This window comes from Pinus tabuliformis, chromosome 3_1 (assembly GCF_031772625.1).
Source record: "Pinus tabuliformis cultivar Carrire ecotype Pingquan chromosome 3_1, CPIR1, whole genome shotgun sequence".
Lineage (NCBI taxonomy): Eukaryota > Viridiplantae > Streptophyta > Pinopsida > Pinales > Pinaceae > Pinus > Pinus tabuliformis.
In genome coordinates this window covers 70545006-70560617 of record NC_142301.1, presented here as the reverse complement: position 1 = coordinate 70560617, position 15612 = coordinate 70545006, and the positions used below count along the sequence as shown (strand labels likewise).

The window sequence follows — 15612 nt, the reverse complement described above, 5'->3', positions numbered from 1 at the left end:
ACCACTGTCCTCTGGGTAATATCGTGGCCTCCTTGGAAATCCTGTCAGCACAGCAGTTATGTTCCCTGTAAATATGTTGACATGAAATAGTGTTAAACTGAGCTTTGAACATATTCACTTCATCCAATATATTACTGAGAGTATGAGAATGAGAAACAATAATATTATTGAACCAATTTATTATGATTTTTGAGTCTCCAAATATTTGTAGGTTCATGCAATCATGACCAAGAGAGAAATGTAGTAGGTGTCGAAGTGTAATGAGTTCTCCAAAATTATTTGTTCCATTTCCAAGCCCCATCTTAACCTTAAAATAATGCTGATCCGTGAGGTATAGAATAAATCCACCCCCACATCCTTGGTTCTGTGCGGCTCCATCAAAAAAAGCCCAAGGTGTGTTTTTGTCAATGGGGGGAGGAGCACGAGGTCTCCTAGGCTGGGAATCGGAGGGATCAAGCAGTTCATGGAAAGCCGAAATGATCTGGGCCGAGATGTGCGGCCATCTAACAGCAGAGTTTTCAAAAATTATTCTGTTCCGAGCTAGCTAGGTGTGCTAGCAGATGAGGAGAGGGAGACATAATAGTTTAGTCCCGCGGTGCAAATTACACCAAACTTCCCAGGCTCTGCATATGTTTTCGCCCTCCCATTTACTAGTCAATTGGATTGAAGAGGAAACGGTCTGCCAGAGGCTACCCAGTGTTTCGCAGCGAAGAAAGAGGTGTTATGTAGATTCCGATGATTTCTTACAAAGGACACACTAGTGTGGACCTTGGAAAGCGCGGTGCGATAGGGATTCCCCGGTGGGGACCTTGTTACTGAGCACACACTAGAAGAACAACTTAGTTCTTGGGGGGGAACCAAGCTTCCAAATGCTCTACCACCACGCATGAACCTGCTCTGGTTGTCTGTTTGATATAAGCCCGAGGTAGCCTGCCTTAGGGGTGTATAATCCATTCTCCGCAAGACTCCAAACTAGTTCATCAGGGCCTTCCTTTATCCTGATGTGGGATTCGATCAGAGTAGTTGTATAGTCTTGCCATTCTTGGTGCCATTGAGGAGGTATACTGAGCTGTTGGGCAGATTTCCACCCTTGTGCAAAGATGGTAGTGTTCTCCTGATTTGCGATGTGGGCTATGACCCTTATCTCTTGCTGATTGAGAAATTGAATTAACTCTCTCGGTAGTTGAAATCTTCCTCCCCCCCGGTCCAAGGATCCAGACCTATACGAGCTTTTGTTCCATCATTTATTCTCCAGGCCAGATTGTTGTGAATGATGGGGATAGAGTGTAAGAGAGCCTTCCAGACTGATGATATACCTGTCCTTGGCCAACGAGGCATGCAAATCCAATCCATGATCGGGAGAGGCCAAATGTACTTATAGTAAGTGACAGAGGTCCAAAGATTCTGCCCAGTTAGTAGAGTCCAACCCATTTTTGCAGCCAGAGCTTGTGCAAAAAGAGCAAGATCTTTCAGACCCCATCCTCCCCATTTTTTGGGCAGAGCAATCTTGGCCCAGCTGACCCAGGCAAACATTCTCTTATCCTATTGACCGTTCCATAGATATTTGCTACAAATCTGTTGCAGACGTGCAAGGATATTTCTGGGGATCCATGCCAATGCCATCCAAAATACTGGTGTGGCCTCCAAGACCAATTTGATAAGGACTAATCTACCTGCTCTGGATAAGAATCTGTGGCACCAATTTGTGAGCTTTTTTTCCAACTTAATAACCAACCAGATCCAGTCTGCTATCTTTTGGCTGAGGGGTTTGATCCAAAAACCTAGGTATTTGAATCCACGGTCAAGAGGAAGGATACAAAAGGGAAAATGTTGCTGAGAAAAGCAAGACTCCTGAATAGAAGTGAGAGCTAGAGTAATGGTGGATTTCCCATGATTTGCCTGCATATTGGTGGCCAATGAGAAGAGGGAAAGTACAGATGAGAAGGTGGTTGAGCCTTTGATGCTGCCATCAAGAAATATGAGGACATCGTCCACAAAAAGTAGATGAGTGAGGTGACGGAAGTCATTTATTTTTAAGCCCCCAAGTCTACCTTCTCTCTTTTCCAGGTCAATATGTCTACTGAGTCCTTCCATGACAATCAGGAATAGTAAAGGGGAGAGGGGGCAGCCCTGTCTGAGACCTCTTTCAGTCCTTAACTAATCCTATTTCTAGTTTTGATGTACATGCAACTTCTGTTATTTGTGAAAGCACTAATATAGAGAACAAACTTACATCTAACCACTATTGCATAGAGAGTGAACTTACATCTAACCACTATTGCATAGGAAAGTGTAACGGACAAAGTTCGTATACCCAGAGGAATGCTTTGATACCAATGTTATGAACAAGGTTCGTTATAGAAAGTTAAACATTCCAGAAGACTTGGAATATGAAGATCTCCATTGAAGATACACAAATATATATTAAAGTGCATGAATTAGAATGATGTTGCAAGTGAAAGTGAGGGCCTGCTTATATACTCTAGGCAGTTGTCCCTTTATGAACGGTCATGTCCTTAGGGACATATCTCTTCATTAACTAATCACTAATTAATTATTATTATTTATATTTACATTATTTATATCTATATTTTATTCATAACATCTCCTTCCTCTTCAAAAAGCTTTGTCCTCAAAGCTTACTAATGAAAAGGCTTGATCTCTTTGTTTGTTTCGAATGTCTTTTCATGTCAGAATTGTCATCTTTGTTGATACCTAATGATAGGATCCTTTGAGCGATGAGTAAAATTGTCGAATCGAGAAAGGATCTGACCATTCAAAATCAATCTTCTGCGGAATCTTGCGGTTACTGGAAACTTGAAATGAACTATTATCACTGGATTGAATTGTGCAAACTTCAATATTCTGTGGAACATAAGTTTGTTGTTTATGTTCTAACTTCTAAGTGATACAATTTTGTAGATTGATTGAGATGCCTATTTTTGTGATTCGGATGTAGATAAGTAGTTCTTTTGTTTTGTCTTTTCTTTATCATGTGTGTGACAATATTCTGATTTACTTCAGGTGACGATGTTGTTGAGCTGGTTATAGAACCTTCACTTGTGATGTTCATCGTCTGAACTACAACATCTAAGTGTGTCTTTTCTTCAACTAGCTTGTCTTCTTCTTGAGTTGTGATATTCACTCGATCGGTATTTATTCGTTTATCTTCAAATTGGACTTCTACATTCAATGCTTCATTCTCGATAAGTTGTTGTACCATGTTTTCCATTGACTTCTTGTCCTTTTTAAGCTTCTTAATTTGCGTTAGTAGTTTTTCACTATGGTCTTTTAGTTGAGAAACTTCTTCATTTTTTTTAGTAGTGATCTTCTCAACTTCTCTTTGCATATTTTGTAGTACTTTTTCACCTTCTTGAAAAATTACTTTTGAAATATCTTGTATGTCTTCTGGTGTTACTGAATTTGGCTTCAACGTAACATCTTGTAGTGTTATTTTTTTCTTTCTGTATGAAAATGTCAAAAACTTCTTTTTCATATTTAGGGTGAAGGAACCTAGGGTTTCTATCTAGGTTGAACCTAAAATAATGTCACGTTGATCACTCCATAGGTTTTGAATTGAGAATTGTGATATGAATATATAATCTCCAATATTTAATTGTGAATTGGTTATGTCATATTTTTTGTTGTCATAACAATCTAATATTTCAATTATATTTGACTCGAGAATCACTAAGTGGTTTGCGATTTTAGGTTTTATATAATTTTTATCTTTGGCTAGCGAGATAGCGATAGTATCATCTTTTCTCGTAATAGACCCTTTAATTCTAAATAGCACTGAGGCATAGTTATATGAAGTTTCTGGGAATCTTTCTTTCTTCATTTCAAGATGAGAATCCCTTCTTTTCTCTTCAATGTTTGACTCCATTTTGTTTTGTTTTGAGATGGAATTAGGGTTTAAAAGGCAACCCTTTTATTCTTATTCTTATTTTATAAATTGCTTCCTTTTGTTTATAATGAGATTTGAGAATATAAAAAGATACACTCTTTCCTATTTTTTTTTTTTTCTTTCTATATATATATATATATTTTATTCCACTAAATTAATATTTAGTAAAATTTTAAAAGTAGTTCTTGTTTTATTTCACTAACTCACTGTTAAAATACGTGGCAAGTGTTGACTTGTAATCCCTTGTACTTTTTCTTCAATTTTTTTTATATAAAGGCTTGACTGACTTGGCGATTTTTTTTAATAATTCTCTTCAATTGAACGTTTAATAAAACCTCATTAACTTTCTTATAAATGGAACCTAAAATTTATACAAACTTTATGACTTCCTTTAGATGGAACTTGAACTTTATATATATTTTGAATATATATAATGAAATATTTCAACGCTATTTACTATAACCGTGACGGTGGTAGGTATATGGACACAGAGACTGTTGAAGAATCTAGGGCAAAGTAGTGTAGTGTGATTCTTCGTTACTTTGATAACAATTTGTGGAGTATTTTTACTTTTCCTTATTAGCTTATTCTTCTTCTTCTTATTATTAGAGCATATGTGTGTACTTCATCAAACTGCTACCAAAATCTAAAAACAAGAACACTAGATGTTGGCTCTCGTACAGGGCCAAAACCTCTCTTCTCTTGAGAGGAAAACCCTTTAGTGAATTTCTCTTATTGAAGCTTCTATTGATCAATGTTAAACCCTAGACCCCTTACAAGAAGATCCTCCAAGCACAAGTCAAATCCTTTGAAGATCACTTCCTCTTGCAGCACTTTGTCTTCCTCCCTTCGGCACTTCTTTCGGCAACTGTTGTAGACTTAGGGCAGCAACAATGCAGCCCTAATTCTCCACACGTGTGAGTGATTCTCCTCACAAAACTATGTTAGACTTGTCTTCCCTTCTTCGCTTGCATACCCTTCTTCCATGCTTGAGAGATAAGTCTTCGTAGGCCTAGCTTGAACTCTAAACAATGGGATATATGTGGTTGTGATAGTGCTATTGTGATGACCGCAGGTTGTCCTTCTTTTCTCGCACATGTGGCTGTTATAAGCTTCAGATCAGCCCTATTTACTTCGCTCTCCTTCCTTTCTTTCTCGCTTGAGTGGGAGGCTCTTTAGGCCTATGATCTGCACCCAAACAATGGAGTTTGTATGTCTGTGATAGAGGGCTGTTATGGCAGCAGGAAGACCCTCTCCTTCTTCGCATGTGTGACTGTCTTTTAGCCCTAGAACAATCCTTAAACCTTCGGTGTTTCTTCCTTCTTCTTCGCTATGCTTGGAGGCCTCTTCCCTTGTCTTTTCGTACCCTTTTCTTATCCTCTTCCTCGTAGATTTCAGAGATGATATTATGCTCTTTTGAGGAGGTCGAATGGCTCCTTATATAGGAGTCTGTCTCCTTCTTTTAGGCCGACTAGAGGCCGACATGAATGTTGACATAGATTGTCATTGATGTCAATATGACAATATTTGAGGAGCCAGAGGAAGCAAACTGAGCTATCGGAGGAGCAAAAGAGAGGAATAAATAGAGCTATTGGAGGAGCAAAAGGGAGGAGCAAACAGAGCTATCAGAGGAGCAAAACAGGGCTATCGGAGCTACCAGAGCCATATCGGGAGTAATATATGCCAAGGAGCTATATCGGGAGCAATGTATGCCAAAGAATACACTATCGGGAGCAATATACGCCACAAAAGAGTTAAAGGAGGCGGAAGAGCTAAAAGAGGCAGAAATCACATATATGTATGCAAATACACTATCGGAGGCAAAAAACTCATATATGTATGCAAATACAGTAATGGAGGCAGAAAACTCATATATGTATGCAAATACACTATCGGAGGCCGAAAACACAAAAACATAGGTATATGCAATATACACTATCGGAGGCGGAGTTTACATGAATATCATATAACTACGATAGGTTGCGGACCCGCTGCAACATTATACAATGGTTTAATGTTATATCGCATCCGCCCATCGCAATAATACAAAGGGGTGTCACCCTTGAAAGCGTCGATTGCGATATATGCCGCGGACCCGATGGTCCGATTGTAACATGGCTCAATGCTATATCGCATCCACAGGAGAATCGGTCGTCGGCCATCGACGATGTCATGGGCTCGACGTATAAAGGACCTCTAGAAGCCGCTACTGCCGATTGCAATTACACAGCCGGACCCAATGGGTTTTATAAACCCGACTGTATAAGTTTTGAGTTCCGTGCATAAAGGGATTTTTAGTGTATTGGCGGGTTTCGGTGTAAAAACCGAAATACAAAGGAAAAGCCTCGAAGCGATAACGACTAGAACCAAAAGGTTTTTTAGAAGCGGCCCTTTAATACTTGAGTTCTGTAAGTGGGATTTCGGGCGGGCCTTAGGCAGTAAACGGTTTTGGGCTAGCTCCGCCCGATCCCATACAATGGGCAACGTGTGGCTGGCAGAGGAAAGAGAGAAACCGCTTTCATCGGGAAGGTAGCCTTCGTACTTCTGGGCCACCCGAAAATGAATATCGACCACTGGATTGAGAACCCCGCAGATCGATGGTGGGCTCGCGATAGCGACCAAAGGCGGACCCAAAGCAATTGTAGATGCGAATGTAGAGTCCCTTGAAGTCTGCCCTTAAGCGTTTTGGTCGGGATTTTCATATATTTCCTGTGTATTTAAATAATTGCATTGCGCAGGGTTTGAAGGCCAAAAATGCATAAATAAAGGTTCCGATAGTTCAGTAGGCCTGAACAGAGCCAATTGCGATTGCGATGGTGACGTGGCAGGTGGGGGCCTCCTTGTTGGTACAATCTCACCAATGAAATCTCTCCGTAAACAATAAAGTCCGCTGTTTGCACATTATTATTAAAAAAGGGCCTCTGTTACAGTTTTTAAAATGCAAACAATCTTCTCTGAGTATTTCCGGTTCTCACTGATTGAATCAACGTGTCCCTGAAGTGTTGGTGAACACGAAGAGACAGAGGAAGCCGAAAAGTTGGGAAGCCGAAGGGTAAGCCAGCACAGAGGAAACCGAAAAGCCAAAGCGATGAAGAAGAGGGAAGCCAAAGGACAAACTAGGGCAGAGGAAGCTGAAGCGAGCGTTGAAGAAGCCGAAGAGCTAGTGGAAAGCAGAAATGAACAGTCAGAGGCATCAAGAATACATAAAACAGGAAAAACAAGGAAAGGATTGCGTGTGTGCGTATAATCAGAGCGAGAGGAAGCTAAAGTTTAGGCAGAGGCAAGAGAGGTAGGAGAAGTGGCAGAACAAGAGTGAAGTAGAAGCTCAGCAGTCTTGGGAGCAGAGAACTACAACAAAAACAGCTTATACCAGGTTAGGGCTGGAGCCCACGGGGTTGGAGCCTCAGAATTGAAAGGATTGGAATCCTTGGGAGTTGGTGCTCCTAAGCGCAGAACTATTGCCTTGGCAAAACAGAGTTGGTGCTCTGGAGGTTGGAGCCTCACTAAAGTCCAAGTTGGTGCTTGGCAACTGATTGCAACCATTTATATATTGTACCTATTTCATTGCACTGTTTGTGTTAATAAAAGCATTTATTCCAACTTTCTATTTCTGTGTTCCATATATAAATGTTTTGGTGAAACAAGGAACAATTAAAAAGAAATACTGATTCACCACCCCCCCTAGTATTTCCAACAATTGGTATTAGAGCGGGCTTTTTCATATTAGCCTAACAGCTTGAAGAAGGATTCGTAGTCATGATGAGAAATCATGAAGCGTCAGGAAAACCTCCTTTGTTCGACGACACCAATTTTGGTTTCTGGAAAAAGAGAATGACCTACTACTTAATGTCCCTTGGACATGAAGTCTGGCATTTCGTTCTAAATGAGTACCCAATTCCTCCCACTTTTTCAACAGATCAAGACGAGAGGAAAGCCTACATTGCAAATGCAAAAACCTTGAACTCCATCACTAGTGGAATCACTGATTCCGAGTTTACAAAAGTCACGAATTGTAACTCTGCTAAAGAAATGTGGGATAAGCTAATTGGCTTATACGATGGGGATTTAAAATTCAAGAAGGCAAAGCTTCAAACTCATAGAAGGCAATTTGAAAGTCTGAAAATGGAAGATGAAGATATTGCATCATACTTTCTCCGAGTCGCTGAAGTGGTCAACTTTCTTAAAAGATTGGACGAAAAGATTGAAGAAAGTACCATTGTTCAAAAGGTCTTAAGATCTCTTCCAGACAGATTTGACTCCAAAATAAGTGCCATAGAAGAAGCAAAGGATCTGGATACTCTCAAGATGGATGAACTCCATGGAATCCTCACTGCCTATGAGATGAGAAAAGGTGGCCCAAGCTCCAAAGATGCAGCATTCAAGGCTTCAAAATCAAAGAAGGGGAAAGAAAGGAATGACTGTAGTGATGACTTCGATGTGGAATCCGAATTGGCTCAATTTGTATGAAAGCTGAAGAAAGGATCTAAGCTAAAAGGTAAGTACCCTCTTATCTGTTTCAAATGTGGAAAAATAGGTCATTATGCTGCAAAATGTCCTCATAAACATGATAGTGATGATGAAGGAAATTCTAAAAGAATGGTATACAAAAAGAAAGGGATCAATAAGAAGAACTTCTTCTCTAAGCAAGATGAGTCTGATGAGGATGAATTTGTAGTCATCAAAAAGAAATCAGATGAGGAAAGTGACCATGATGAAAGCCAAGAAACATTATTCATGGCATTCACAAATGATGATGACTCAGGGCTAGAAGGAAATGTAGATGAACTGTTAATAAGTGCCATTGAAGAAAATGAGAAATTACGGAATAAAATCATTTCTCTCAAGGTAGAAAACGAGGAAACAAGAAGAAGAGAAGATCTCTTGGAAACAAAGCTAAAAGAAAAAGAAGAGACTTGCGAAGAACGTGAAGCCGAAATAGTATCTCTGAGGAAGGAATTGGAGCAAGTTAAAAAGGGTTGGAAAAGCTCTCAAATACTTGAGACTATCGTAAAAAGTCAAAAACCTCAACATGACAGGTCTGGAATAGGTTTTAAAGGAGAATCATCAAGCACTAAGAATAGTGCGAAAAGCTATGCCGATGTACTTTCCAGCAACCCAAAAGAAGAAAAAGTATGTCATCAAAGGCGCATCCCAGATCCAAAGAATGAAGAGAATAACTCCAAAGAAGAATGTGGATTTGAATCATGGATATTACAACAGATACAAACTAGTATTCCATCAAAGGCCCATCTCAAATCCAAAGAATGAAGCGAGAGTAATTCCAAGGAAGGAAGTTGACTCAAATCGTGGCTACTACAATAGGTACAAAACTATCTTTCTTGGACATTGTTTTCATTGTAAAAACTTTGGTCATCAAGCTAGACATTGCATGGCTCGCAAGAGTGAAACACCAAAGCTAAAGGATCAAATAATCAAACCATATGGCCCCAAAAGGCAAGGACAAATCAAAACCTTCAATTCGTTTGATCCCTTGACCAAATTTGATCTGATTTGCTCATTATGCTACAATAATGGACACTATGAACAAAATTGCCCACTCAAAAGAGGAAAAGCAAGTAGTGAGAATCCCAACATGGATAAATGTGGCCTGGCTCTATATGCTCAAAATAATGAAAATCATTGGTTTGTGGATAGTGGGTGCTCCAGACACATGACAGGGGACAAAAGGAAGTTTGTCTCATTGAGCAAAAAGGAAGGAAATGTATCCTTTGGAAGTGGATCTGCCAGAATTGCTGGAAAGGGAACTGTTACTCTTATCAATGGAAAAGGAAAAGCCCAAAATGCTCTGCTAGTAAACAGGCTCAAACACAACCTCCTGAGTGTTAGCTAGATTTGTGATCAAGGACATAATGTTGTCTTTAGCACCAAACACTGTGAAATAAGGAACTCTTCCTCAGGGGAACTTGTGGCAAAAGGGATTAGAACACTAGACAACATTTACATTCTGAATAAGATTCAAGAAGATAAATGCTACTTAAGTCAAACAGATGAAAGTTGGCTGTGGCACAAGCGACTTGGACATACAAGCTTCGAGAACTTGATCAATATCAGCAAGATTAAAGCTATACGAGACATCCCAAAGCTATTCAAACCAAATCAAGGAGTATGTGGTCCATGTCAACATGGAAAGCAAACCAGAACTAGCCACAAGACCAAGGAGTTCTCTACATCAAAGCCTTTGGAGATCATCCATGTTGATTTATGTGGACCAACTAGAAATCAAGCACTCCAAGGAGAAAGGTACTTTGTTTTATTTGTTGATGACTATACTAGAATGATGTGGATATATTTTATAAAATATAAATCTGAAGCATTTGAGTGTTTTAAGAATCTTAAAGCTCTTGTAGAAAATGAAAAGGACACAAAGATTAAGTGCCTCAGAATAGATAGAGGGGGAGAATTCACATCAAAAGAATTTAATGAATTCTGTAAAATACATGGAATTAAAAGAGAATTCTCTGCTGCCAGAACACCCTAGCAGAATGGGGTAGTTGAAAGAAGAAACCAAACAGTTCAAGAAATGGCAAGAACAATGCTATTAGCAGCAGATTTGTAGCCAAAATTCTGGAGAGAAGCAGTCAGGACAACTGTCTATACCTTGAATCGAACTCAATTAAGACCAAATAGTGAAAAAACTCCTTATGAACTATGGAAAGGAAGACCTACTTCAGTAAAGTACTTCAAGATCTTTGGAAGCAAGTGCTTCATAAAAATCAATGATGGCTCACCAGGAAAGTTTGATTCTCGGGTTGATGAAGGGATCTTCCTTGGATACTCTACATGGAGCAAAGCCTACAAGTGCTACAATAATCGACTAAGGAAAATAGTGGAAAGCATTGATGTAAAGATTGATGAAGACCTTCCAGAAGAAGAAATTCAAGAACACGAAGTTGATCCTTTCATTGAAGAAGAAGAACCAGAAAAAGAAGAAATAGATCAGGAAGAAGAAGAAGAGGAAAAAGAACCACCTCATACCCCTTCAAAGATGAAGTTTCTCTAGAAATATCATCCAGAAGAGCAGATTATTGGCAATAGAGATGAAGGGATGCAAACCCGAAGAAGGATGATAAATACACCAAAGAAAAATGATATTGCTCTTCTATCCATGATAGAACCAGAAACATATACTTGTTGAAATTTGGTACCGGAGGACAGGTGGTTCCCTTAGGCTTTGATCTTTGGCCTAGGGAAAAGTGTCCAAAAGAATTTAATTTTTCTCCTAAAGTGACTTTATAATTTTATAAAGTTAAATCTAATTTAAAAGTGACTTTAAGTGATAAAGTTACTAAGTCTAATTTTAAAGTAACTTTTATAAAGTAAATGAAAAATTAGAAAGGAAAAGTGACTTTGGAAATAAATGACTAAGTGGGTCTTTATTAAAGTGGGGTGAATTAAAAAATAGAAAGTGAGATTTAAATGAGCATTTAATCTCAACCATTGATCTAAATCTATTTCAGCCATTGGATTTAGAGATCACCCAAAAGTCATTTGGATCACCCAAACGTCACTTGGAGTTATATTAAAGGAAGAAAATGAGGAAAATGTCATTCATTCTTTCATGAGCAGATTGGGAGAAGGAGAGCAAGAGAGCAAGAGAGATTTCTGAGCAGGGAGGAGAAGGAGACAACAGCTTGGCACACATTCCAAGGCAGCAGTTGAGCAGATTTGTACAGCTGATTCAACACATAGTGAAAGACAGATTTTTGCACAAAAATCGAGGAGTAGTTTGCTGATTTTTCTGCACACAAAACGGAGGCTGTACAGCATTTATTGCTGTCCTGTTTGTTGTAATTTCCAGATTGCTGTGAGGCACGGGAAATGAGATAAGTTGTAAATTTGTTTGCTGACTTTTTGCTGAATAATTCTCACTGTAAAAAGGCAATTTTCAGAAATAAAGAAGAGCTCTCAAACTGGTTTTCCCCAAGAGTTGTAGGGGGTTTTTCCAGGGTCAAGTTGACCAAAAATATCAGTGTTTTAATGTGTTTTAATGGCTGTTTTGTTGCTGATTTTTAATTCTGCAATTTCCAGCATTCTGAAAAATTTCCAGAATTTGTGTTTTCAGCAATATTTATTTTTTTCAGTCTGTTAAATGTATGGTTATGGGAATGGGCATTTAACTACATGGGAGAAATAAGGAGAAACTGAAAACCGGGGTGGGAAAACAGAAATTTTATCATGGTATCAGAGCTTGAGTGCTGAAGGGCAGTTTGGGACAGCAAAAGGAAAAATTACAGTTGCTGATTTTTCACTCAGAAAATTCCAGCAAGCTGATTTTTTCACAAACAACAGTTTTATCTTTACTACAGCAGTGCTATTTTTCAGTTTTAGGACAGCAGGATGTCATTGGGATTGAGGGTGGAGGATAGGCTGGATGGGCATATAAATTACAGCGTTTGGAAGGAGAGAATGCAGAGTATCGTTGAGGAGGCAGAAGTCTGGGATATCATGGTGCATACCGCACAGAACCCTGTTATTGTGCCCACTGATGTTACTTAGTTGGCTGCAGTGTTTTACAAAACGGACTCGGATTCGGACTCGGCCGAGGATCGACTCGGACTCGGACTCGGAAACGGCAATGACTCGGCCGGCTCGATTTCAATGACTCGGTCGTTGTAAAAAATACATTAAATATTTATTTTTTTTATAAAAAAACATAATTTTAAAGATTTTCATTCAAGTTTTCAAACACACAACATTATAATATACATGGAAGACAACATATGATCAAAGTAGGCTCATGAACCAATCCATTATATCAAAATGGCTCATGTACCCAATGGAGAGAAGCAATATTATTAGATTTGAAAAATATATTGCCTTTATATTTGGAAATGTGGTCGAGAGCCATGGCCTATCCAAAATCTTCTTGCCCGTGTTTTCCTTTTTTCTTCAACCATTGGATATGGAGATTCAACTGATTATGAGGGGAAGTGCATTTACGCAATCTATATTAGGACGAGCAACATATGGAAAGCAAGAGTGGACTCCAACATCAGTCTTGCTCTGGTGGATCCGATCAGGGTAGAGGTGTTTATTGACAATTTGGAGGTGTGGGTGGGCCTCAATGTTCCAGTATGATGGTGCAGTAAAAGAAGATGGGAGCAGAGCCATTGTGTGGTATAATACTAGATTTCAACAACGCTGATGCTGCAGACTACCAATATCATCATTACAGGGAGGATATCTAGGATTTTGAGCACAAAGACGTAAAAATAATGATGAAAGCCAAGATAAAAGTAAACTCTCACACCATTTAGCACAAAGACAAAAAACAATGATGACAACACGAGCTTGTTCCCTTTCTCGTGCTTGATCAGGTTGAGGTTCATTAGTCAAATGGATACCACCAAGGGACAAGATTGACTCAACTACCAATGCAGGATGTACCTCAACATCCTTGTGGAAACTTGATAGATATCCAATGCAGGATGTACTTCAACATCTGCAACAGGCCGCAACTCTACTCTCTCTTTGACAGTGTCAAGCTGCCACAAACACAAACTGACTGCAACGACCAAAAACATATCTCATATGAAACGGCCGTTTTTTGACCTGACCCGGCCGGGTTGACCGGGTCAGCTATGACCCGGCCGAGTCATTGGCTGACTTGGCCGAGTCATAGCTGACTCGGCCAGCCGAGCCGGGTCAAAGGCCGGGTTAGAAATTTTTTTAATGAAACGGAACGAAACGGCCGTTTCCGTTTCGGTACGGCCGTTTCGTAAAACACTGGTTGGCTGAGTATAAAAAGAAGAACAATAAGGGTAAGAGGCTGATTCTAGACGGAATCAAAGACCATTGCATTTCTCATGTGAGAGGAAAGAGCAATGCCCATGAGATGTGGACAGCATTGTCCAATCTCTACCAGAGTACCAATGAGAACCGGAAGATGGTCTTGAAGGAGAAGCTGAAGAACATTAAGATGGGGAATGATAGTGCAGCTGGATATCTCACAAAGATTACCAATGTGAGAGATGAGTTGGCAGCGATTGGAGAGGCCATTCCATCCACTGAGTTGGTGCGTATTGCAGTGAATGGCCTCCCCCGTTCATGGTTGAACTTTGCTGATGGGGTTTGTGCACGTGAGACCCTTCCCACATGGGAGAGGTTTTGGGATGATTGTATTCAGACATAGATTAGGAAAGGACAGCTTGGGGCAGCCAAGCCAGTTGAGCAGGATGAGGACGTAGCACTGGTGGCAGGAGGCAAGAAAGGCAAAGGTAAAGGTAAACAGGGGAACACACAGAAGGACTATTCCAAGGTGAAGTGTTGGAATTGTCAAAATATGGGACACTATGCAGTTGTGTGTCCGGAGAAGAAGAAGAAGAAGGGGAAGAACCAGGACGTGGCAGCTTCAGCAGAGATTGAGAACTTTGCAGGTCGTTTTGACCGGGAGTTTGCGTTCACTACGTGTGAGTCCTCTAGTGCAGGATCACCTGCCACACAGGTTCAGACGGAGCATGCTTTTCCCTCGATTAGCGGAGCATCTTCAGGTATCTGGTATGTGGACAGTGGGGCTTCACGTCATATGACAGGAGTCCGTGAGTACTTCTCAGAGCTTTCAGAGAGTGGCACTGATATTGAGGTAGTACTCGGTGATGACAGAGTTGTTAGAGCAGTCGGGGTGGGGACAGTGACATTTCAGAGGGAGTCCAAACCTCCCTTGAAGGTGTCAGAGGTTCTTTATGTGCCAGGGATGAGGAAGAACCTCATATCCGTCTCAGCTTTGGAGGACAGAGGATATGAGGTACTGTTCAGGGGAGGACAGGTGTTGATGTATCCCAGGGGCACTCCAGCTGATTCAGCTAGAGTGATAGGTGTACGCCATGCAAAGGTGTACAAGTTTGCATTCCAACCCCTTTTGGCATTGAGCTGTAGTACCGACAGCAGAGCTAGCAGTTCTGAGCTGTGTGAGATTTGGCACCGCAGGATGGGACATATGTATCATGGAGCCTTGAGGACATTGCGGGAGATCACTACAGGTGTGCCAGATTTCAGTACTGATCACTTTGATACTTGCAGAGGTTGTGCGATGGGCAAGTTTGCCAAATCCCCTTTTCCCAGCAGTGACAGCAGAGCGACGGGGATACTTGATTTGATTCATTCCGATGTGAGCGGTCGGATGTCTCATGTTTCCTTGAGTGGATATGAGTACTATGTCTTATTCATTGATGATCACTCCAGGAGGACCTGGATTTATTTTTTGAAGACCAAGAGTGAGGTCTTCAAGCGGTTTCAGGAGTTCAGAGCTCTTGTGGAGACTCAGACAGGTCGAAAGATCAAGTCCTTGAGGTCGGACAATGGAGGAGAGTACACCCTTGGAGAGTTTGTTGACTATTGTGCGGAGGCAGGCATTAGGAGGGAGTTCACTGTTCCTTACAACCCCCAGCAGAAAGGGGTTGCGGAGAGGAAGAACAAATCCATCATAGGGGCTGCCAAAGCCATGTTACATGATCAGGGGTTGCCATTGTTCTTGTGGGCAGAGGCCTGCAACACAGCTGTTTACTTGCAGAACAGGAGTCCGCATCGTGCCTTGGGGCACATGACTCCGGAGGAGGCTTTCTCTAGGAAGAAGCCTGATCTTGGTCATCTTCATATCTTTGGATGCATTACATACTCCTATATACCCAAGGAGAAGAGGACCAAACTAGAGCCCACCGCAGAGAAGGGTATCTTTGTGGGCTACA

At 40.6% G+C, this 15612-nt stretch overlaps 1 protein-coding gene across 1 annotated transcript in view; it reads left to right on the top strand.

The window, feature by feature from the left end:
- Positions 1 to 15612, top strand: part of LOC149185829 (Transducin/WD40 repeat-like superfamily protein) — a 193863-nt gene that overhangs the window by 95755 nt on the left and 82496 nt on the right. The gene's annotated exons all lie outside the window — the stretch shown is intronic.